The sequence below is a fragment of the Macrobrachium rosenbergii genome, chromosome 55 (assembly GCF_040412425.1).
Source record: "Macrobrachium rosenbergii isolate ZJJX-2024 chromosome 55, ASM4041242v1, whole genome shotgun sequence".
NCBI classification, from domain to species: Eukaryota; Metazoa; Arthropoda; class Malacostraca; order Decapoda; family Palaemonidae; genus Macrobrachium; species Macrobrachium rosenbergii.
In genome coordinates, this window is record NC_089795.1 from 18,816,438 (window position 1) to 18,842,502 (window position 26,065).

Consider the following 26,065-nt stretch of genomic DNA (forward strand, 5'->3'; position numbering starts at 1 on the left):
TAGGTTGTTTAATATTTTCATGAATATCAGAGCCCCATTGTTGCTTTTCTATGATGCAAAAATAAATTTTTTTCATAGAAAGCAATAGATACTAAGAAATACGAATAACCACTATAAATATTCCTTTCTGATAAGCTATGCATATGATGTTCATTATAGTAAACCCATCACAATAATACTGCCCCTTTATCATTAATTTGTTCCAAGACTCTCAGCATAAATAGAAAAATAATATGAAGCAAAAAGGCCCTTTTAAAAAATTATGTAGACACCCCAAACCCATATAAGCAACCTTGTTATGTGCTGCTAAATACAGTGTCCTTCAGTACCCCCTGATCTCAACCCCTTGGCAAGGTGAGGGGCTTAGGGATCCACTGCAGGGAGTGTATGCTCCTTTACACCTCTCTCTCTCTGCTATGGATTCTACCAAACACTGGGACCTACAACTATTTTACTCCTCCTCCTATAAATTTTCCCCTTTCCTCCTTCCTCTTTCATTGACAACCTTTGCATGCTATTGAATTATGGAAGTCACTGCTCTTGCAACTTTGAAGGAGGGTGGAGTTGGACGGCATGCTGCTCCACCCATAGAACTAGAGAACCCTTGTTTGAGCGAGGGGAAATTTTTATGTTAAACGATGCCCTCAGTGTTGGGTCCGATCTTGATGGACTGATGATCCCTAAGGCACTGAGGGTATGGTTATATCCAGGTGAGGATCTCAGGGCAGTTACCACTGTGGGTAATAGTACTGCTTCTATCCCTGTTGGACCTCCCTTGAGAGAGGGACCTCATCCTGAATGAAATTGATATTATTCAACTTTTGAATTCTAACCTCCCTACGACTTCTGGCATGGTAATGGACTGTTCCAAGGAAAGCTCAGCTTACAAAAGTCAAAGTGGTATTAAAACCTTAATACCATATAATAAACCCAAAAAGAGTAAATACCGTCATGACACAACCTAGATTCACTTCGACACTCTCTTTGGGAGTGGAAGTTGGTCACGGTTTCTCATCTTGGAAACTGACCAAAAAATTTCTGCACTAAAATTAGAAAATTATTAATTAAATAGTCATTCAGTAACAGAAATGTCATTCAGACAAATAAAAGACATGGCTTATAGAAGCCACAACAAAATTCAGCTTGAAGACTATTTGTCTTTAAAAAAATATAGACAATATAAATGTAAAAATGAAAAACATGATACTAAGAACAGCGTTCAGGGTACCATTTTACTTCCTGAAAATAATAACGAACCGATCAAGAAGTGTTTGCTATTGGACTCTTAAACAGTAATGTCCCAAGGTCCAGGATTTGTGAAGTATATAATGCAACAATTAAACAAAACAATAAACAAATATACAAAATTGCAAAAATAAGATTTGAAGGTCAAGATCTATCCCAAAAAATAAAAATTTTAGGCCAAAACAGGGAAATAAGACCATATGTCCCAAAGCCTCTACAGTGTCAAAATTGTAGTAAATATGGGCATACAAAGAAATAGTGTCAAAATGAACATGTACAGTAGGTGCAAAAATGTGGATCTGACGAACATGCCACACAAAGGAAGTACAGGCAGTCCCCAGTTATCGGAGGGGATCCGTTTCTACGGCGTGACGATAAGCTAAAATTGCTGATAACCGAAGATCAGTGATTTTTACCGCTTATCGGCGACAATAACCGGAGATCGGTGCCTCTGATAGCTATGTATCAGTGCCAGTACCAGATTATCGGCGTTGATAAGCAGAAATCTGCGCATATTGGCGCTGAAAATCGCCGATTTTTGTTGCTAGACAAGCACTGTAAAATTGGATCACCGATAATCGAGGCTGTCGATGACCTTGGACTGCCTGTACAGTGAAGCAAAGTGTGTAAACTGTGGGCAAGATCATCGTGTAAAGTCCATAGAATGCATGTATTATATACAATACAGAGTTGAAATTATTACAAGAAAGCTTAGGGTTGAAATTATTAGGAGCAAGAACATCGATGTCTATAAAGAGGCTAAATTGGAATTGAAAGTGAGAGGAAATCAAGATCTGGCTAAGAAACATACATATATTCTTCAATAACAAGAACCAATAATGAAACAAAAACACATACATATAGAAGTAACAAAACAAAAAAAAAATAAATCAAGAAGAAATAAATACTTTATATAGAAAAATTAAAATGGTAAAGAATCATGAAACTGGTGCAAATGATGTGGATATTTTTTCATATTCATATGAAATATTAATGCAAATAGGGACAGGAGAAGATACTAGGCAGTCCCCAGTTAACGGCGGGCTCGGTTAATGGCAATCCAGTTTTATGGCACTTGTCTGGCTCCAAAAATTGCTGATTTCTGCTTATCGGCGCTGATAATTGGGTATTAGCGCCGATACATACCTAACAGAGGCGCCGATAACCGAAAATCGCCGATTTTCGGTTAGCGGCGATTTTTGGTTATCATCACACCCTCATAAACAGAATCCCCGCCAATAACCGGGGACTGCCTGTACAGAAGTAGCAGAGGAAAGTTGTGATGGACCTGAAATTAAAGATAAAAAGAGACCATTGGAGAGAACACCACCCAAAATGAAGAAACCAAGCATTATTAGAGAAACATCGTTTAAACCAAGGACAAAAGATATGAAGAAAGAACACAAAAACAAGCTAAGAATATACTTTTATCTCCTCAAATAATAATAATAACTATGAAAGCAGATATCCATAACGCTGAAGAAGTAGAAGAGAACCATACCATAGATAAGAATGTTTATATCAAGAAATATACAGGATAACACATGTGGGTGTAATTACACTTTCATTGAATTGTGCAGTAAGAACAAAAACATAACAAAAGATAGTTTAACACACATTATAAGAAAAAATATAACAAAATATAGTTTAACAAACATTATAGGAAATTTTATGAAATATAGAAAAAAAGAAACCAATGATTTGAACACCCATGAAAAGGTTGCTTGTGCATTGAGCACTTAATATATTGTAAAGAAAAACAAATAAATGTCGTGAGTAAATTGTTAGAAACATCTAAGTTGATAATACGATGAAAAAGGCAAAACTCAATCGCTTTAACATAATATTTTCAGTAACTATATTATACAATGGAATGTAAATGGTCTGTAGACCAGAGTACATCAAGGAGAAATACAATGATTACTAAAAGAATATGAATTAATGATGATATGTGAACAACAAGTCAACAACAATATCAACAACAGGTGAATACACCTTAGCATGTACATTTAGGGAGAAAGAAGGAAATTAAAGTACAGCCATATATACACATAACAAAGTAGTTTATGACAAAATACCTGCAAACGTTAGTGACTTGCAAATGTCAGGTATTAAAATCCCCCAAAAATGATAACTATGTAAATTATAGTTTGTTCATGACACTTACCTGACAGATATATATATAGCTGTATTCTCCGAAAGGGACCGACAGAAATTCAAAACTTACGGCACACGCAGTTGGGCCAGGTGGTTAGTACCCATTCCCACCGCTGGGAGGCGGGTATCAGGAACCATTCCCATTTTCTATTCAGATTTTTCTCTGTCGCCGGTATTGTCAACACCTGTTGTCAATACCTCCGCCGTTGATTTCGGAAACTTTTCCACTGAGTATTCTGATTGTCTTTTGGTTTTTTGACTTTGGATTTGTGGATAGGCATACGCTTCTGTGGACTGATTTGATTTTGTTTTTGGCTATTTCTTGAACAAGATGTCTGGTTCTAGTTCTGCTAGTTTCAGGGTGTGTGTTGTGAAGGAGTGTAAGGTGAGGCTACCGAAAGTTTCGTAGACCCTCACACAGTATGCATGAGATGTAGGGGCATGTCTGTATGTTGGATGATCGCTGCAAGGAGTGTGAATCGTTGCCTGATTCTGATTGGAAGGCTTACAATTCTTACGTTCGCAAGTTAGAGCGTGACCGTGTAAGGAGGTCTTCCTCCAGGAGTGTGTCAGTTGGTGGGAGTCAGGGTATTAATTTATCTCCTGTTAATCCTACTAATGCTTCTCCTTTCCCTGTAGAGTCGCCTTCAACCCTGTGATTGCGTCTGCGGAAGGTAATGCCCTTTGCGCAGTTTTTGAGCTCCATTCGTACTTTGGAGTCTAAGGTGTTGGCTATTGAAAATGCAGTGAAGTGTAGTGATCCCCCAGTGTTGTGGAGGGGGCGCCAGATCGCCCTATAATGCCTCTAGGCCTGGACCTCTGCCGAACTCCCAGGACTTAGGGAATGGGCATGTCGAAAGTCGCAAGAGGGTTACGGGGACCCCTACTGATCTGGCGCCCCCGGCGCAGGCCTTGTTGACGTCTCCCAGGCTGCCAAGGATCGTGCTCGCGCGACACGGTCCTTAAAGACTGCTTCTCGCGTCCTCCGAGGCGCCTCTCCACGTAAGGGGGTCGCGTTCTCGGTTGGACTCTCGTCCGTTCAAGAGGAGCTTCGTTGCAGAGGACGCTTCTTCTCCTCTTTCTCGTGCTTTAGAGTCTTCTCCCGACTGGTTGCGCGACTTGCCGCCGCAGAAGAGGACCAGGACTTCTTCTGAGGAGGACGTTGCCGAACGTCCCAGCCGCCCCAAGAAGAGAGCTGTCGTCGCCCTTGGTAGAAGGAGGAGGACGTCTCCTTCCCCTCTTCTTCTCATAAGAGCAGCCCTTCTCCTGAGAGGGGTTTCTCTCCTTCAAGCGTCTTCTCCAGGATATGCAGCGGCAGTTAGCATCCCTTCTCGCTGCTAAGGAGACGGAGCCTCGTAGGCGCCGTAAGGATTTGACGCTGCCAGTTAAGAGATCTAAGAGGTCTCCCTCTCCTGCTCTTCATTCGCTCTCTCTCCTGCGGTTTCTCGTAGTCGTCCTCATCGTTCATCGGATCATCGGCTTTCCTTGCCTCGTCGTGATGCGCTGGCTGATCAGGATGTCCCTCTTGCAGCTCGGCTTGCCGCTAGTAAGACGCTCTTCTTGACACTCCTCTTGCTTCTCATCGCGCTCGTTTTGACGTTCGGCAGGACGCTCCCCAGGACGCTTCTCTTCCTTCCCGTCTGGATTCTCTGCACGACGCTCGTCAGGACTCTCGTCAAGAAGCTCGTCAGGACGCTCGTCAGGACTCTCGTCAGGATGCTCGGCAGCTTGTGAGGCAGGACGCTCGTCAGGACGCTCAGCTGCTTGTGAAGCAGGACGCTCGGCAGGACGCTTCTGTGCGAGTTGCTCCGGACTTTTCTTCTGCTTCTTCCCACGAGAAGAGGTCTCTTGGCCGAATTGGACCCAAAGGTCTTAGTCTTCCTCAAGCCCCGGAAGACTCTCCTGTCGCTCCTGTCGAAGAGGGAGGTTTGTCTCAGGAGTCGGACTCTGCAGAGCAGGAGCAGCCCCCTCTGTCGTCTTTCTCCGACTACCAGGTTTTGGCTAGTATGCTTAAGGAGCTATTTCCAGACAAATTTCAGCCTTCTGCTCCTTTTCCCCCTTCGCAGTTAGCTTCCTCGAAGGTGAGGAAATCACCCAGCTTCCTGCAAATGAAGACTTCTCTTGCTACTAGGAAAGCTCTCAAGAGAGTCAACTCTTGGATGTAAGATAGAAAGTCTCAAGGGAAATCTTCCTTCGCTCTACCCCCGTCTAGATTGTGCGGGAAAGCTGGAATGTGGTATGAGACGGGAGAGGACATTGGCTCAAAGGTTCCTTCTTCCTCTCAAGGCGACTTTGCGAGTCTCGTTGATGCTTCAAGGAGGTCTCTCCTTTCTTCGGCGAAAGTGTCCTGGACTCTTTCTGAAACTGACCACCATCTGAAGGGTCTTTTCAAGTCTATGGAGGTCTTTAACTTTCTGGATTGGTGCTTGGGGGCCTTGGACTTGAGGACTCGTAGTCCAGATTCTATCTCTCTGGGGGAGCTGTCCAGTGTACTGTCTTGCATGGACAAGGCCGTCAGAGATGGCGCGGATGAACTGGCTTCGCATTTTGGTACAACCCTCCTGAAGAAGAGGGCTTTATACTGCAATTTTGCTGCCAAGTCGGTTTCTCCTGTTCAGAGGGCTGAGTTTCTTTTCGCCCCTCTGTCTAGCCATCTCTTCCCCCAGCCGCTTGTCAAGGATCTCGCCTCCAGCCTTAAGGAGAAGGCTACTCAGGATCTCCTTGCTCAGTCTTCCAGACGTCCCAGTGTCCCTTCCACGTCATCGCAGGGTCTACCCTCCGAAGAGACAGAAGCCCTTTTGGGGAAATCTTCCTCCTCTAGACCCTTTAAGCGAGGAAGAGGCCTCTCCAGAGGCGGAGCCCCTTCTTCCCAAAGGGGCAAGAAGTGACTTTCTACACCTCCAGACACCAGTAGGAGCCAGGCTTCTCCTGTTTTCGGAAGCCTGGAAAGTAAGAGGGGCGGATTCCTGGTCCCTCAGTGTAATCAAGAAAGGTTACAGGATCCCGTTCCTCGAAAACCCCCCCTGTCCTCAACTCCCAGAGATCTGTCGCCTTCTTACCGTCCGGAGAAGCAACAGATCCTTTTGGATCTGCTGGAAGAAATGATCGAGAAGCGAGCCATAGAGCGAGTCCTGGATTTGGAGTCTCCAGGTTTTTACAATCGTCTCTTCCTGGTTCCAAAACAGTCAGGGGGGTGGAGACCAGTCCTGGACGTCAGCAGACTGAACAATTTTGTCGTCAAAGAAAAGTTCAAAATGGAAACGCCCCAGTCTGTTATCAATGCGCTGCGACCAGGCGATTGGATGGTCTCTCTGGACCTCCAGGACGCTTATTTTCATGTCCCCATTCATCCTCAGTCGAGAAGTTTTTTGAGATTTGTCCTGGGGGGACGAGTGTACCAGTTCAGAGCTCTCTGTTTCGGACTGAGTACAGCTCCTATGGTGTTCACAGTCCTGATGAGGAACGTTGCCTGGTGGCTTCATCTTGCGGGCATAAGGATCTCGCTCTATCTGGACGACTGGCTCATCCGAGCCGCATCGGAAGAAAGGTGTCTGGAGGACTTACATTCAACTTTGGAGCTGACGAAGTCCCTGGGACTTCTTGTGAATTTAGAGAAGTCACATCTGATCCCCTCTCAGTCCATTCTTTATCTGGGGATTCAGATGGATTCAGTGGTTTTTCGAGCTTTTCCATCCCAGGAACGTCAGCAGCACTGCTTCGTAAAAGTTTTGGCCTTCCTGGGGAAAGAAACATGCTCGGTGAGGGAATGGATGAGTCTGCTGGGACCATTTCCTCACTAGAGAAGTTTGTTTCCCTGGGAGGTTGCATCTCAGACCCCTACAGTTCTTTCTTGCGGACAACTGGAAGAACAAGGAGAATCTGGAGGAGTCTCTCAGGATCTCTCTCTCTGTCAAGGACCATCTTCGGTGGTGGCTCGATCCCTTAAAGTTGGCAGAAGGGGTCTCTCTCTCTCTTCAGAACCCCGACCTAGTGTTGTTTTCCGACGCGTCCATGTCGGGATGGGGAGCAACACTGAGGGGGGGAGGAAGTGTCAGGCACCTGGAAAGGGGAGCAGGTGTCCTGGCACATCAATCTAAAAGAACTGGAAGCGATTTTCTTAGCTCTTCAGTTCTCGAAGATCAAGTTGCAGGCCGGGTAATTCAAGTCAACTCAGACAACACCACGGCCCTGGCGTACCTCAAGAAACAGGGAGGTACTCATTCTCAGTCCCTGTTCTTGATTGCCAAAGAGATCCTGCTGTGGGCACATTCTCGTCGGGTGACAATTCTCACTCGTTTCGTAGCAGGGGTCGAGAATGTACGCGCGGACCTTCTCAGTTGGCAGCATCAGCTTCTTCCAACAGAGTGGACTCTGAACGCGGAAGTGTGTCAGGAGCTTTGGAGGCTTTGGGGACGTCCCCTGGTGGACATTTTTGCAACTTCAAGGACCACAAGACTGCCTCTTTACTGCTCTCCCGTACTTGACCCGGGGGCCCTAGCAGTAGATGCCTTTCTCTGGGACTGGAAGGGTCTAGACCTGTATGCCTTTCCCCCATTCAAGATTCTGGGGGAAGTCATCAGGAAGTTTGTAGCTTCAGAAGGGACGAGAATGACATTAATCGCCCCCTTTTGGCCTTCAGCGGAGTGGTTCACAGAGGTCATGTCTCTCTTGGTGGATTTTCCAAGAACGCTTCCTATGAGAACAGATCTTCTCAAACAACCCCACTTCGAGAGGTACCACAAAAACCTTCCCGCTCCGAGTCTGACTGCATTCAGACTATCGAGAAGTTGCTCAGAGCGAGAGGTTTTTCTAAACCAGTGGCTAAGGCGATCGCCAACGCCAGGAGAGCCTCCTCCAGCGCAGTGTACCAGTCAAAGTGGGTCATTTTTAGGAAGTGGTGCAAACTTAAGGGAATTTCCTCTACCACAACCTCTGTGTCCCAGATAGCAGACTTTCTTTTTTTTATTTGAGAAAGGATTTAAAGCTGGCAGTCCCTACCATCAAAGGCTACAGGAGTATGCTGTCAGCGGTCTTTAGGCATAGAGGCCTTGACTTATCAGACAATAAAGACCTTCATGATCTTCTAAGGTCTTTTGAGACGTCTAAGGTAGCCTCCCCTTAGTTACCTTCGTGGAATTTAGATGTCGTTCTAAAATTCCTGATGTCCAAGAGATTTGAACCTTTGCATTCTGCTTCCTTCAAAGACGTAACCAAGAAAGCTATTTTCCTAACTGCTCTGGCGACGGCGTAAGAGAGTTAGTGAACTTCAAGCGATCAGCAAGATTATAGGTTTTAGAGGCCCTGATGCTGTCTGCTCTCTGAGCCCTATGTTTCTTGCCAAGAATGAAAACCCGTCTTCCCTTGGCCCAGGTCCTTGAAATTAAGGGCTTGACGGACATCACTGGACAAGAACCGGAGAACCCTGTGCCCTGTCAGGGCTCTGAAATTTCACTTACAGAGGACCCAGGATTGTAGAGGTCCTTCTAACAATCTTTGGTGCTCGGTTAAGAGGCCTGATATACCTCTCTCGAAGAATGCCCTGGCGTTCTTTTTAAGAAGCACCATCATAGACGCCCATTCCAGTGTGCTAGACGAGGATTTGAGAACTTTGAAGGTCAAGGCTCACGAAGTGAGAGCCATTGCTACCTCAGTGGCTTTCCAGAAAAACCAGTCTCTCAATGACATTCTGGGTGCCACTTTTTGGCGAAGCAATTCTGTCTTCGCTTCTCATTATCTTACGGAAGTAAAGACGTCCTATGAGAATTGCTGTGCGCTGGGGCCTTACGTTTCCGCAAATACGATCTTGGGGGCAGAAAGCGACTCTCATCCTCTCCTTTAGTTTTGTTTTTGTGTGTTTTTTAAATATATTAGATGTGTTGTTTTTTATGGTTGTTGGGTCTCCACCATTGGTGGTCGTCCCAGTCCTTAGTTTATGTTAATTATTCATGATGTAACTAGGCTTGGTCAGGTGATTGTTTAGTTTGTCGCTTGCCCTCACAGTAAGGTCATATGGTCTAGTCACATTGTGGTCTCGCCCCCGTTGACAGATCATCTAGATTTCTCCAGCTTTATAGGTCTCGACCTCGCTGGAGTCTCTAGTAAAGCAGAAGCAGACTTGGGTGACGGTAATCACGAAGTCAGCAATGCTAACAGGTAAGGAACCAAGGCGTCAATCGCCTACATATGTTTGTTTCCTAAATCCTGTTCTGTCTCTTCCCACCTCCAATGGTGGGATTCAGCTATATATATATCTGTCAGGTAAGTGTCATGAACAAAATGATATTTTTATGATAAAATAAAGTTTGTTCATACTTACCTGGCAGATATATATAATCATAGTACCCACCCTCCTCCCCTCAGGAGACAGTAGTTCTAGATTCTAGAAAATCTGAATAGAAAATGGGAATGGTTCCTGATACCCGCCTCCCAGTGGCGGGAATGGGTACTAACCACCTGGCCCAACTGCGTGTGCCGTAAGTTTTTGAATTTCTGTCAGTCCCTTTCGGAGAATACAGCTATATATATATCTGCCAGGTAAGTATGAACAAACTTTATTTTATCATAAAAATATCATTTTATACAACCAACCTGATAAAAATTAAAACATTGATATACTTAAAGAATTACTTATTAATGACAAAAAAACCTACATTAATAGTAGGTTCTTTGGCATTAGTAAGTAATTCTTTAATAGTGGGTGATTTTAATGCTCACAACCCAATATGGAACTATAAATGTACATACCCAAATAGAGCAGGAAGTAAATTAGAAGAATTCATAGGTTCAATTGATATGTGTTGTATAGATAATGAAAAAATCAACTTGTATTATTAAAAAAATACATGGAACATTTTCCTCAGTAGACTTAACTCTATATGAGGTGTCAAGAAGGAGAACATCAAAATGCCACACATGGTCAAAAATCGTTTTATTGAATAAAATGCCATTCAGTACTTATATTTTCATGTTCCGGTCTGCATTTGTATGTTTGCCAACTCTAACCTTAGTCACTTCTGCCTCGAACACCAGGGTAAAATTCCAACGTAGTGCGACGTGGTTGTGTCGTGGTTCGCTTTAGTGGTAGGCCGCCGCTGCACCACTACTGAGCAGGAGGTGTGAGTTGTGGAGGGTTTGATTTTTTAACTCATTATGAAAAATATTCTTCCTCTTATTTTTACAATATATTAAAATCCTTAACAATCACACTAAACATTATAAATAGTAATTCAAATAAAAAGAAGTAATCAATAATAAAGAAAACGAAGAAATTTACACATGCCAGAAAACGTATTTCATTTTTTTTCAACCGTAGACTATTTTTCTATTTAGAGAAATTTTTTTAACAAAATTGAAGCTAGAAGCACCCTCATTACAACTCTCATAATAAATAAAGTAAGACTTCATAAATTTTGATAACTACTAGTGTATAATGAACATTAAATTTTTTGGTAATTTCAATTTCTAAAATTATTTAATTATTATAATTATTTGGACTTATTCTTTATCATTGTTAACAATTAGAATTGACTTATTTTATTAATATAAAACTTTAAAGTGTCTGTTCATTAAAAAATTTTGCCAGGTATTCATCTAATTGCAATTTAAAGATTGTTATTTAATAGTAAATTTTTAATTACAGTTTTTAATTGTTATTAGATAGTAAATTTTTAATTACACTTTTAAATTGTTATTAGATACATTTTTGGAGGAATATTTTAATGTTCAGACACTTTAATTTTTTTGTTTTCATAATAATAGGTAATTTGTAAGTGGTTACAGTTATATAGATTGAGTTTTATAGAAAATACTTAATAAAAATTAAAAACCGGTAAACAGCATAAAACTAGTTACTGGTAAATATTCAGTAGTTTTTAATAAACTTACACAGTTTATTATTAATAAACTTGTACAGTTTATTATCAATAAACTTACACAGTTTATTAATTTTGTATGACTGTTGTAAAGAGGGTACTTCAAGCTTCAATTTGGTATAAAAAAGTTGTCTTTAAGTTAAAAATTAGTTTCTACAGTTGATAAAAAACTTTAAACGTGTTTTCGGCGTTTTGTGATTTGTGGCATTTTGATGTTCTTCTTGACGCCTCATATGTGCAACTAGTATAGTAAGCAGATTATATTGGAATACATTTGATGACTTGTACACCAATGATCATTCCCAATATCAATATCATTATTACGAATTAATCCTGCCGAGCATGTCACTCAGTATAACATTTATAAAGTAGATTAGGAGTGATATGAATTGCACACTTGGTATATCCCACCATTTGAACATTTAAAGAATCAATGAAACTAATAAATTTCTTGTTAATTTCATAAAAAATGCTGCTGATTCTGCAATACCAAGATCAAAATTTCGTCCAACAAAGCACAAAGGTCCATGGTGGCCTGGTAAGCTAATGGTATTAATAAAAATAAAGCACTCACTAGGGAGACAATTAGATAATATGAATAAAAAAGTCAATAAAATAAGGAAAACATGCCCAATATTAGAAGGAAATTTAAAAAAAATTACTATATTATTACTAGAAATTGATACATTAAAACATCTATACAACAAAATATCTGCAAAATAAAAAAAAGAAGTAATTCAAGGAAGAACTATTTCATGGAGGAAATGTGTATCAGATCTCTCTAATACTATTTCTATACAAAAATAATGGAAAAATTCAGGAAAATAAAGGTACACATGGTAAACCACCTAGATATTCCATAGTAAAAGATGGAAAAAGAATACTTGATCTGAAAGAAATAAGTAATATACAATAGGAGAAAGTTGAACAAATGTAAGTAATGATAGAAATATAGATGAACACTTCCACACAAAGAAAAATAATGTAGAATTAATAACAAATTTTGAAATAATAGAAGCTATATATATTTTAATAACAAATTAAATATGGAAGTATTGGAATGTGCTTTCTCAGATGGCAATAAATCTGCTCCTGGAGGTGACAAAAATTTGTTTTGAAATGGTCTGCCATTTAGCACCTTCGGTAAAGTCAAACCTATTAGTTTTATAATCATTTATGGCTTCAAAAAATATTTACAGGTGAATGGCAAAATGCCATAATAATCCTATGCCCAAACCTGGAAAGGATCCAAGTAATGTAATTAATTACAGACCAATTTCTTTAACAAGTCACTTATGCAAATTACTAGAGAAAATGGTAAATGCTCAACTAATGTGGCATTTTCGAGAAAATACAAATTTGACTCCCACTCAGTTCAGGTCACAATGTAATAGATCTACATTAGATTCTGTATCGAACGTGAAATATGGTGATGTTGATTGTATAGTAGTTATAGACAAACCCACCTTAGATAATTTGCGAATTCAGTTTTTATCAGAAATGATGATGGGTCAGAGGAAATGACAGAGGAGGAAGCTGATTTGTCAAGCACCGGAGGTGTTGAGTAAACAAAGAAAGCATGTTGCAATTTGTGAATGGAAGTCCATTTAAGATTCAGTTCATAAAAAATTGGTGCTCTAGAACTTTTATTGGAGATGATAAATTCACATTTTCTGCAGAATGCCAAGTTTATTTTTGCTGTGAGGTTTTTCTAGACAAAATTTTTGGCCATGAGCAAGCTTTTAAAGTTTATAAAAGAGTTTCATACTAAATAATGAAAATGGCGTTACTTTCCTCCTTGCTTTGAGAGGTATCACACTGAAGTGAATCACCAATAAAAGATAAATAATTCAGTATTTGGATGTTTTGATAATTACCTACATATCATTTGCATATTTTATCACTCTTCTACAGTAAAACATTATAATAACATAATAGTACAGTGTAATATTATAAGTAGTGAAGATAAAAAGTCAAAGTACAAATATAAAAGGAAGAAAATGAGTCGGGTACATGATTAGCAAGACCCTGCTCTTGTCACTAGTGGCGATAGCAGGCTCGCAGCAAAAGGGTTAATAAGTAATGTGATGTTTATATAAGGCAAACTTAAAAAGTTGTGCTATGATTTTAAATTGTTTGTACATTAAAACTTTTACAATTTTGCTTTATTTCACGTACATAATTCCTACCTCATTGGCAAAAACATGCATATAAAGTGTAAAATTGGGAAAGATAAGTTTTAAATATCTAACTTCCCTGGTAGTTACATATATAAAGCTTTATCCCGCCGATTCGCGCTTGCACGGCAGAAATTCAAAATTCGCGGCAATCGCCGATAGATGGTCAGGTGGCCATACCTGTGCGCCCTCTACCAGGTACCTGGAACCATTCCCAATTGTCCTCAGAAATTCCCTGCCGTCGTTCTAGCAACACGTTGGAAATTCGCTCTATTATTGGTTTGCTTTGTCTACAATTGGTGAAGTACCCATTATTTGGTTTTGTTTTTCTTTGATGGCTTTCGCTGATGTTGGATTTTCCTGGATTTCTCTTTCACTCTGATAACTAAATTTTGTCAGTTTCCGATTTGGACAGTTTTTGAACTTGCTTTTGGATTCTCAAGATGGCTGACTCTGTTGTCAGAATGTGTGTGAGGGGATGCAAGACCCGGCTTCCAAAGGCTGCTCTTGATCCCCACACTGTATGTAAGAAATGCAGAGGTCATGTGTGTGCATTTGATGATAGATGTAAGGAGTGTGAACGTTTGTCTGAGAGAGAGTGGAGAGAGTATGATCGCTATGTAAGGCGATTGGAGAAGGACAGAATTAGGAGAGCTAGATCTTCGAGTGTTCTGTCAGCTAGGTCTTCTGATAGTCAAGTCCTTTCTAACTTGTCTGATTCTAATATTCCTGATCCTAGCCCTAAGGTAGTAGTACCCGATCCTCCTGCGGAGTCGGAGGTAAGTAATCCGTCCTTGAAGGATATTATGAATGCTATTTCTGCCTTAGGAGTTTCAGTGCAATCCCTTACTTCGGATAGGGAAGTGATGTGGGGAGCAGTGCATAGTTTGCAACAAAAGTTCGGTGACAGTGTTAGTGCAGTGGAGGGTGCGTCCGTTCGTGTCTGTCACGCTCCTAGCCCTAGGTCTCTTCCATGCTCCCCAACCCCTGGGAGAAGGAACGCCGACAGGCTAAGGGAGGTGAGAGACGTTGAACAACGAGCGGACGTCCCCTCGAGCGATCCTGTTGACGCATCCCAGGACGCTCCCCCTCGCCGCAGGAAAGGCGAGATGAGGACATGTTCGTCATCTTCGGATGACGCTAGACCCAGACGTGGTTGGCGTCGATCTCAAGAATCAAGACCTCTCAAGAGACGCAGGTCCCCCTTCACGCTCCAACAACCCTCTTGCAGCAAATGGAGCTCTCCTGAGAGATTCCTGTCGGAAGAAGACGACGTTTCCGCGCCTAAACAGAGGCGTAAGACGCATAACTCGTCGGAAGAAGAAGACGTGTACATTACTTCAGTTCACGCTTCTCCCCCGCCCCCAGATTGGGACGTGTCGCAAGCGGCGTCACTCGTGCAGTGCCTCCAGTTGTTTCCCAGCAGCAAGCGGCACCACAAGTCAAGTTTTTGTCAGAAGTTCAGCAGTCCCTTGCGTCTCTTTTTGACTCTTACAAGTCGCAAGGGCTAAGAGAAGAACCACACGGGAAGGAACCTAAGGACGTCAACAGACCCAAGAAGAGGATAAGACAGGAGTTAGGACAGGAAGACGCGGATTCGCTGCAAGTTGCAGCGCTCATAGACGCTTCCTCGCAGCAAGCCGCAAGCGTGACGGGAGGTGACAAGGATCGTGACGCTCCCTCGCAGCAAGTTGGACGCATGCGTGACGCACGCAAGCAGGATGTTACACACGATTCCCCCACTCGCTCGACATCGGATATAGCGAATCCTTTGGAAGAGATCTCGGAGGAGGAGATGCAAGAAACTCTTCATGCTGCAGATCTGAAGAGACTACTTTCGCTATTGGCGGACTTATTTCCCAATGATTTTCAACAGGCCGTACCTCGGAGTCCGCCCTCGCAGTTTTTGATGGGTAGACCCCAAAAGTCTTCTTCCTTCAAGAAGACAGTGTTAGCCAAATCAGTGAAGAGAGCTTTTTCGACACTGAATGATTGGATTTTGAAGAAGAAAGAACAGGGAAGGACAACCTTTTCTTTTCCCCCGACTAGGTTGGCTTCTAGATCCAGCGTGTGGTACGAGACTGGGGAAGCTCTCGGCTTGGGAGTTCCTGCCTCCTCCCAAGGGGACTTCTCCAGACTCGTAGACGCTTCGCATAGAACAGCCTTGACAAAAGCCAAGGTTTTGTGGTCCACTTCGGAATTGGACCACTTGCTGAAAGGCGTCTTCAAGACTATTGAAGTCTTCAGCTTGATGGACTGGACTCTCGCAGCTCTCGCAGAGGTCACAGATGAGAAGAATGACACGCAAATGCACCGTTTTGCCTGTCTCGATAAAGCCGTGAGGGACAGGACGGTCGAACTCTCTGCCCTTTTCACAGCAGGGGTTATTAAGAAAAGAGCTAAGCTGTGTTAGTTCCTTACGTCAGGAGTGACTCTCGCTCAGAGATCAGAGCTTTTGTATGCTCCCTTAACCAAACAGCTCTTCCCTTCAGAGCTGGTTAAGGATTTATCAGCAGCCCTTGCGCAACAATCAACGCAAGATCTGATCACAAGGACTGCTAGGAAAGTTCTTCCGGCAAACTTTTTAGCCAGGAAGGAGAAGGAAGCGCCTCCTACGCGTCAGCCCTTTCGTGGGAGAGCCCTTTCGAGAGGAAGTCAGAGAATGGCTGCTGGAGGACAACCTCGTAAGAACCCCAAGCAACAACCGAAACCCAGGAAGTGAACACAACAACCTCCAGACACAAGTGGGAGCCAGTTTATCCCACTTCTGGCAAGAGTGGAGCCAAAGGGGAGCGGACGACTGGACAGTCGAAGTTTTGAAGGAACGATACAAGATCCCCTTCCTAAGGAAGCCTCCTCTTTCACCAGAACCGTTAGAGTTGACAGCTACTTACTCGGGGAGCAAAGCAGCAGCTCTTCAAAAACAGGTGACCCAGATGCTATCAAAAGCAGCAATAGAAGAGGTAAAGGACCTCTCGTCAGAGGGTTTTTACAAGACTTTTTCTGGTACCCAAGAACTCGGGGGGGTTGGAGACCAGTTCTGGACGTAAGTCCATTGAACAAGTACGTAAGCAAAGTCAAGTTTGCTATGGAGGCATCTGCGTCAGTCCTAGCAGGCACCAGACAAGAAGACTGGATGGTTTTGATAGACCTACAGGACGCGTATTTTCATGTACCAATTCACCCGAACTACAGAAAATATCTGAGGTTTGTGCATCTCGGGACAACTTATCAGTTCAGAGCACTTTGTTTTGGACTAAGCACGGCTCCTTACGTTTTCTCACGAGTGGCATCGAACGTAGCTCACTGGTTACATCTAAAAGGGATACGGATATCGATGTACCTGGACGACTGGCTAATCAGAGCCAGATCGCAAGCAAAGTGTCTGGAGGATCTACAAGTGACAATGAATTTGACGCAACAGTTAGGACTGGTAGTAAATCTAGCCAAATCACAGCTAACGCCTTCACAAGACATCATCTACCTGGTGATGAGGATTCAGTCAGCGGTTTTTCGGGCTTTTCCAGCCCCGAAACGCATTCTGGATTGCTTAGAAAAGGTGAAGCTCTTTCTAGGGAGATGGACCTGTTCGGCGAGGAGTGGATGAGTCTGCTGGGGACCCTCTCCTCGTCGAACAATTCGTCTCCCTGGGAAGACTACATCTACATCCACTTCAGTTCCATCTGTCAAGCTATTGGAAAAGAGGCCAAGATCTAGAGACGTGGATTCCGATCCCTCTGGGAATCAAAAATCATTTGAGTTGGTGGAACGACCCCAACAAACTACAAAAAGGCCTTGAACTTCAACAGAAGAACCCCGACCTAGTGTTGTATTCAGACGCATCAGACGTGGGATGGGGTGCAACGCTGGGGAAGGGCGAGAGCTCAGGTCTATGGGAAAACCATCAGAAGAAATGGTATATAAACGTCAAGGAACTGGTGGCCATTCATCTAGTGCTAGTCCACTTTCAGGAGAAGGTCCAGAACAAGATAGTACAGGTCAACGCAGACAACACCACAGCATTGGCCTACATCAGGAAACAGGGTGGCACTCGTTCGGATTCCCTTTATGAGGCAGCAAAAGATCTCCTGCTGTGGGCAGAAGCGAACAACATAACTCTGATCACCCGCTTCATAGAGGGAGAGAAGAACGTCAGAGCGGATCTTCTCAGCAGAGGAAGACAGGTTCTCACGACAGAATGGACCTTACATCACGAGGTGTGCAACAGGCTTTGGAATCTGTGGGGAGAACCGTCAATAGACCTCTTTGCGACACAGAGAATGAAGAGGTTACCAGTCTACTGCTCTCCAGTCCCAGACCAGGAAGCAGTGGCAGTGGACGCCTTCCTCATGGATTGGGAAGGACTAGACACGCACGCTTTTCCCCATTCAAGATCCTAGACAGAGTCATGAAGAAGTTCAGGAGTCGAACGACGCCGCGCATGACCCTGATAGCTCTGTTTTGGCCCATGAGACCATGGATCACAGAGGGGATGGAGTGGCTAGTAGACACCCCCAGGTCGTTACCTTGTTGGAACGATCTACTCAGACAGCCACATATAGAGAGATACCATCAAAATCTCCTCGCTCTCAACCTAACTGCCTTTCGACTATCGAAAAACTGGCAAGAGCGAAGGGCATTTCAAGGGAAGCTGCAAGAGCCATCGCAAGAGCGAAGAGAACGTCCACACTCAAGGTGTACCAATCAAAGTGGGACGTATTCAGGGAATGGTGCAGAAATAATAACATTTCCTCTTCCAGTACCTCTCTAACTCAACTAGCAGATTTTCTGCTGCATTTAAAAACCCAAGGAAACCTAGCAGTATCAACCATCAAGGGATACCGCAGCATGCTTGCTTCCGTCTTCCGTCACAGAAATCTTGACGTGTCGGGAGACAAGGACCTCACGGATCTCATAAGGTCCTTTGAGACAGTTAAGAGAAAGGACAACCCGACCCCCTCTTGGAATTTGGACGTAGTCCTGAAGTTTTTAACCTCGAGCAGGTTTGAACCTCTCGATAAGGCTTCATGGAAGGATCTCGCTAAGAAGACCCTTTTCCTGGTTGCGTTGGCTACAGCCAAGAGGGTAGGAGAATTACAAGCCTTTAGCAAGAAGGTAGGCTTCAATGGGGAGAATGCAGTCTGCTCTCTACAACTGGGTTTTCTTGCTAAAAACGAGAACCCTTCTCAACCATGGCCCAGATCCTTTACCATGCCAGGGCTGTCTCATTTAGTAGGACAGGAAAAAGAGAGAGGCCTTTGTCCAGTTAGGGCCCTAAAATTTTATCTACAGAGGACCAGAAACATGAGAGGTCAGACAGACAACCTCTGGTGCTCGGTGAAGAAACCTTCGTTGCCCTTATCAAAGAATGCTCTGGCATTCTTTATCAAGGATTTAATAAGGGAAGCTCACCAAGACTGTGACGAGAAAAGCTTCCCAATCCTCAAAGTCAAAGCTCACGAAGTAAGAGCTGTGGCGACTTCGATGGCTTATAGACACAATAAGTCTATGAAATCGATTTTGGAAGCGACATTCTGGCGAAGCAAGTCTATCTTCGCAGATTGTTACCTAAAAGAAGTACAGACCCAATATGAGGATTGCTGTTCCCTGGGTCCATACGTTGCCTCCGGCGCCGTAGTTGGAGAAGGTACTACTGCCTCTAACCTATAACCTTATACCCTTGCCTTTTTTCTTGATTTGAACTCACAGGTTGTCTGTGAAGGTTGTTGCAACCTTCCACAGTCTGGGGTTGCAAGTCTAAGTTAGGTTTTATGGAATGTGTTTTTTTAGTGGTGTTAGTGGGTCAGGTGGTCAGCTCTTTGTCCATGGCGATGCCAGGATAGCAAGGGTGGTGGTCTAGTCATGTTAAGGTCGAGGACCGTGTGGCAGCCCCATAGAGATTTTCTACAGCCCCCTGGGTGGATCGCTGGGTCTCTCAAGGAACGCAGGCAAATGAGGCAGGATAACTATGAAGCCAGCTTCCTTATCAGGTAGGAACCAGAGTATGTTTACAGCTAATATTTAGTGTTTAGTAATTATACAAATTCCCAACGGTGTTGCGGTTCTCTAACCCACCACCAATGGTGTCAATCAGCTATATATATGTAACTACCAGGGAAGTTAGATATTTAAAAATGGTATTTTCATTATAAAATAAGTTTTTAAATATACTTACCTGGTAGTTACATATATAAAAGGTCCCTCCCTCCTCCCCTCTGAGAACAGGGGCATGGAATTTCTGAGGACAATTGGGAATGGTTCCAGGTACCTGGTAGAGGGCGCACAGGTATGGCCACCTGACCATCTATTGATTGATTGCATGAATTTTGAATTTCTGCCGTGCTTGTATATGTGAATCGGCGGGATAAAGCTTTATATATGTAACTACCAGGAAAGTATATTTAAAAACTTATTTTATAATGAAAATACCATTTTTGTGTTGATAATTTTATTATTGTGGGAATATTTTACCTTTTTGATTTGTGTTGATAATTTTGTTATTGTGGGAATATTATACCTTTTTGATTTTTCCACTTTATATAAGTAACTTACCAAATAATTACATAGCTATAGTTTCTACTTTACACGGCAGCTCAGAATTCGAAATTCGCGGTAGCGCTCTTTTGTTTTGGGTGTAGGTATACCGCCCCATCCACTGTCGGGGAAGAATAGGTACAACGTAGTTAAAGAGCTCAATTCGTTTATGCCAGTTAGTGACTGAACACCAGCTCTTGTTTTGTTTTCGCCGGAGGGTCAGAGATCGTCTTTGGTGAAGTACTCTTTGCGTTTGGTAGCGCAGCTATCTAGCTTAGCTAGAATTTGGATTATTTCTTCGATTGTGACTAGTCTAATTGGAATTTTGACCATTATGTCTGACTCTAGTTTGTCTAGCATTAGGTACTGCAGCAAAGGCTGCAAAACTAGACTCACGTCTGCAAAATATGACTCGCATACCATTTGTTGTACTTGTAGGGAACAAATTTGTTCTCTGTAATTGAATTTTGACAAATGTAAAGACTGGGAGAAGGGTGAATGGAAGACGTTACAGACACGCTTAGACAAATTGCAGCATGACCGAATTAGAAAAGCTACAGCTAGGGCTGAAACTAAGGCTTCTGCTAGTGTAGCTCATTCTCCAGGAGTTGATCTTGATGTTATGCCTATCCCTTCAATGCCTGTGACAGCCTTTTCTCCCATTTCCAGTCCTCCAGGTTTTCCTGTCACTCCATTACCTAGCTCTCATTCTGCTGAACGCAGTGCCATTGCCAGCTTAGAAGCACGGGTAGATCAAAAATTTAATTTACTTGTCAGCACTGTTTCCCAGATTGGGAACTCTGTGAAGGTCCTAATGGACAAATTTAATAGTGTAGTGTTAAGTGAAGTGTCAGTGGAGGGGGCTGCTGTTCCTCCCACTGATGCTTCTAGACCAAGGTCCCTGCCAAACTCCCCTTGCCAACATGGGAGGAAGCAAACTGGCAGTCCAAGGGAGGTCGGTGGGGTTTGCCCATGATCAGTCGTCGCCTCATCTAAGCCTGTTGTCCACCAGTCCCAGGCTGCGGAAGAACGCCGTTGGAAAGGTGTTCGAATGGATGCGCATGCCCTATCTTCAAGTGGTTCAGATTCTCCCGCATCAAAGAAATGCAGTGACTGTTTTGCCAATGTTTCTAGGTCATTGAAAAGGCCGGCCACTTCAGTGGATTCAGATTCGCCCGTCTTGTTAGCGAGCTGTAGAGAGAGAGCGTAGCCCTCTCCCTTCTTGTAGTTTTTGGGAGTCGCCAGCAAGAGGTTCTTGCTCCCATTCAGGTGCGAAAGTGCATTCCGACCCCAAACGAGTGTGTGCCAGTCCAACTCCTGGGCGCCAAGAGTACAAGCGCCCAGCGTACGTTAGTGGTGTGCGTAAGCGCCAACTCATAGATCGCTCAGCATCCAAGCTTTCATCTCAAGAGCGCCCACCATCGTCCGAGCGCCTATTGCATGAGCGCACAGTTTTCGCCTTGCCTGTTCGTGAGCGCTTAGATTCCGAGTTAGAAGAGCCCGTGTTTGACTGCTCGGAGCAGGAACGTCAGATCGCCGAGCGCCCATCCTTGGGGCGCCAAGTGCCCATGGACAATGTAGTTGCTTCCAAGGAGTTAGTGTCTGCTTCAACAGCGGGTGGGCACCCAACGTCTGTGCGTCCAGTCACTGGGGGCACCTCTCTTGAAGTCCACCCCACTTCTAATTTCTCCGTGACCCGGCAAGGAGAATTTCCAGTATCGGATGCCACAAGAGAATTTCCATCTGTTAGTCAAGATCCCTCGTTGGCGCCACTTCAACTTCGGCTTGATAAAGTGTTGAGCCTTCTTCAAAATCCAACTCCAGTAGGACAAGACACCGTGGAACCCCCAGGATCACCCACTTTGTCTGTCGAGGAACCTGCAGAAGAGGAGCAACCTGCCTCTCATTACTAGGCACTGCTCAGGTTTTTCCTGGTCTGCTACCCGTCGTTCTTCTCTCCAGTTGTCCCATTATTGCCGGGTTCAGCCTACTTGATGCGACAACCACCAGGTACCACCAGACTGCCATGTATGGTGTTGTCTTCGTCATCGAAGAAAGCTTTCGGCTGCATGGATGCCTGGCTAGCAGAGAAGAGGGAAGTTGGAAAGGCGGTTTTCTGTTCGCCTCCCTCTCGTTTGATAAGGCAGAAGTATCTGTCTTATGCAACTGGAGAAGCTCTGTCCTTGGGAGTTTCTGCTTCCTCTCAAGGGGACAGAAACTCTCCAGTATCTAAGATGCTTCTCATCACTCTGCTTTCTCATCTGCCAGAATTCTCTTCACAGCCTCGGAATTAGATCATCTTCTTAAAGATATAATTAAAGTCTTCGAGATCTTTAGTTTTGTAGATCGGACGGTGGGGGCTCTACCCTAAAAGATAGAAGACTGTACATCCCTTCAAGAGAACTTCGCATCGGACTGGCTGGGTGTACTGGGATGCGTGAATAGAGCTGTAAGAGATGGAGCACTAGAGCTAGCAACCATCTTCACAACAGGAGTTCTCAAGAAACGAGAATTGTGGTGCTCGTACATGGCAAAAGGAGTCACCCCATTGGAATGTTCTTCGCTCCTTTTGCACCCCTGGACAGAATAGTCTGTTCCCACAGGACACCCTGGAATGGATTTCAGTGGATCTACAGAAGTTGACTCAAGACCTCCTCACTCAGTCCACCAAAAGAACTAAGTTCCCTGCACGAGCCACTAGAAGCACAACTACTAGAATGTCGTCACCCCTGCAGCAACAACCCTTTCGAGGTTCTAGAGGTTGTTTCCAGTCCCGACCTAGAGCCAACCTCCGAACCTCCAGACCAACTAGGAAACCCATTAACAAGACAACACTTAGAAAATGAGACGTCCGTCCTCCGTGTTCCAGTGGGAGCAAGACTCCCATTTCTGGACTGAATGGAAAAAGAAGAATGTGGAGCCCTGGGTGTTGAAAGTATTGAAAGAAGGCTGTGCTATCCCTTTCAGGGAGAAACCTCCCTTAGTAACCTCTCCCATAAGCTTAATAGCCTATTCAGTAGACTCAGAGAGGTTTTCGGCCCTATCTCGGGAAGTGTCAGCCCTACTAGAAAAGAGAGCCATGGAAGTAGTCAAGGCTGTAAACATGGGGGTGGTTTTACAACCGCCTCTTCGTGGTTCCCAAGTCATCGGGAGGATGTCAGTGCCCTGAACCTCTTCGTTCAAACAACGAAGTTCAAAATGGAGACGAATCAGTCGGTTTTGTCGGCCATCCATCAGGGAGACTGGATGGTTATGATCGACATGCAAGATGCTTACTTCCACATTCCAATTCACCCGAGCTCCAGGAAGTATCTGGGATTCATGTTCCAGGACAGAATCTTCCAGTTTCGGGCACTCTGCTTCGGACTCTCCACGGCTCCTCAAGTTTTTACCCGGGTACTCGCTCTCCTAGTGAAATGGCTACATCTTATGGGGATAAACATCTCTTTGTACCTGGACGTTTGGCTCCTACACTTCCCCTCAAGATCTCAGTGCACGGAGGACCTGCAGAAAACTCTTCGTCTCGCCCAAGATTTAGGCCATTTAACAAACTTCAAGAAGTCACAGTTAGTCCTGACTCAGTGTATTCAATATTTGGGGTTAGTGATAGACTCAGAGTTTTCGGGCTTTTCCATCCCAACAAAGGATACTGACTTGCTGCAGGAAAGTCCAGGACTTCGTTACTCGCCACTCCTGCTCAGCCAACACATGTAAGTCTTCTAGGAACCCTCTCTTCCACAGAGAAGTTTGTTCCATTAGGCAGGCTACATACAAGAGCACTGCAATTTTACCTCAAAGCCAATTGGAAAAGGAAGTCGTTCCCAGACTCATTCATTTTCAGCATCACTTCCCTAATAAAAAAGGACCTCCGGTGGTGGCTAGCGGAAGACAGATTCACAACAGGAAGGTCTCTGGCTCCAACGAACCCTGACCTAACGTTATACTCAGACGCTGTGGATCTGGGTTTGGGAGACCTTCTCAACGATATGGAAGTGTCAGGAACATGGTCACCTACCGAAAGAAACCTCCACATCAATGTAAGGAATTAAAAGTGATATATCTGGCACTTCAACCAACCCTTTGCAACGCTAACCTTCTACAAGACAGTAGCGGTTCATTCGGACAGCATGACCCCCCTGGCTTATATCAAGAATCAAGGAGGGACCCATCCTTTTACGCTCTACGAAGCGACAAAGGATTTTCTTCTTTGGGCAAAGAGCAACAAGACCCAATTAGTGACCCCGCTTCATTCAGGGCAAGATGAACGTCTTTGCAGACGAATTAAGTCGCGACAAACAGGTCCTACCGATGGAATGGACACTCGGTCCACAGGTGTGCACCGACCTGTGGAAGCTGTGGGGAAAGCCATTGACAGACCTGTTTGTTACGTCAAGGAACTATCGTCTTCCATTGCATTGTTCCCCAGCTCCAGACCCGCAAGCATGGGCAACAGATCCCATGTTGCAGGACTGGTTGAACCTCGACCTTCAGCCTTCCCTCCCTTCAGCATGTTGAGGAAAGTGTTAAGAAAGTTCAATGCACACAATAACGTGTCAATGACCTTAGTCGCTCCCTTTTGGCCACACAAGGATGTTCCCCGATCTGTTGAGCCTTTTGACGGATTACCCAAGGCTACTTCCTCAGAAGAGAAGTCTTCTCAAACAGCCGCACTTCCCCAGTCACCATCAAGGGTTATCCACTCTCACGCTGACAGGCTTCAGAGTATCAGGGAGCTTGTCAGAGCGAAAGGATTTTTGAGGAAGGCTGCAGAGGCTGTTGCTAAGTGCAGGTGACAATCTTCCTCTGCGGTCTACTAATCGAAGTGGGCAGTTTTTCGGACGTGGTGCCGGGAGCGAAATATCTCCTCTTCTCAAATGTCTGTAGCCCAAACCGCAGATTTTCTATTATATCTTAGAACATTGAAAGGACTCACAACATCTACCATCAAGGGTTATAGAGTGATGTTGAGTTCAGTATTCAAACATAGAGGAGTAGACCTGTCTTCAAACCAAGACACCAGTGATTTAATCAAACATTTGAATACTAGTAAGTAAGTTAAACCTTTGGAAGTCGCTTGGAACTTGGATGTGGTCCTCAACTGGTTGTCAGGATCGCCGTTTGAACCTTTGGATTCGTCGTCACTTTGGAATCTTACGAAGAAGACATTATTCTTGATGGCACTGGCTACAGCCAAGAGAGCCAGCGAGCTTCATGCCATTGATAAAAGGATAAGTTTCTCACAATGCAATGCAGTATACTCACTAATTTTGGATTTTTTGGCCAAGAATGAGGACCCGGCTAACCCTTGGCCTCGCTCCTTTGCAATCAAGAGCCTGTCAGAAGTACTAGACTCATCCAATCAAGAGAAAGTCCTCTGTCCTTTAAGAGCTTTGAGAGTATACCTTGAGAGAACCAAAAACCCTAGAGGATCGGCCCCTAATCTTTGGTGTTCTGTGAAAAACCCCAGCCGTCCTTTGTCCAAGAATGCATTATCATTCTTTTTAAGATCCGTAATTTCAGAAGCACATTCAGGAGTTCAAGATGATTTACTACCCTTGTGTAAAGTAAAGGCTCATGAAATAAGAGCCGTGGTGACGTCTTTGGCTTTCAGACGTAACCTGTCTCACTCTTCAATTTTGCAAACAACATTTTGGAGGTGCAAGTCAGTGTTTACCATGTTTTTCTTACGGGACATTGAAATGTTGTACAAACAATGCAGTACTTTAGATCGGTTCTTCGCAGCTGGCATGGTATTTGTATTCTTTTCCTCTATCCACTCTCCTTGAATAAGGATAGTTGTACTTCTTGGGAAGTCTGATGGACACTGAGTTGTGTGTCACCAATCTGTATTTTATGGTTTTGTGCTAAAATTTTGTGTGGTGTAGGTTAATTTTATCTGGTCTTTATTGTTCTATTGTACTGCACCCAGGGCAAGGGCATATCCACATATTATTTATGTGACCCTTTGGGATTGTTAGCTTTGGCTACCTGTGATTAACCTCCTATGTTGCAAAGCATCCACTCAAGTAGAGGCGACCCTTGGCTCTACTGCTACGCCGCTACAGGTCAAGAGGAGCTACA

The 26,065-nt window shown here is 44.0% G+C and overlaps 1 protein-coding gene across 1 annotated transcript in view; it reads left to right on the top strand.

Annotated features, from left to right (window-relative positions):
• The window catches only part of mei-41 (meiotic 41), a 593,070-nt gene that overhangs the window by 95,202 nt on the left and 471,803 nt on the right, over window positions 1–26,065 (top strand). The gene's annotated exons all lie outside the window — the stretch shown is intronic.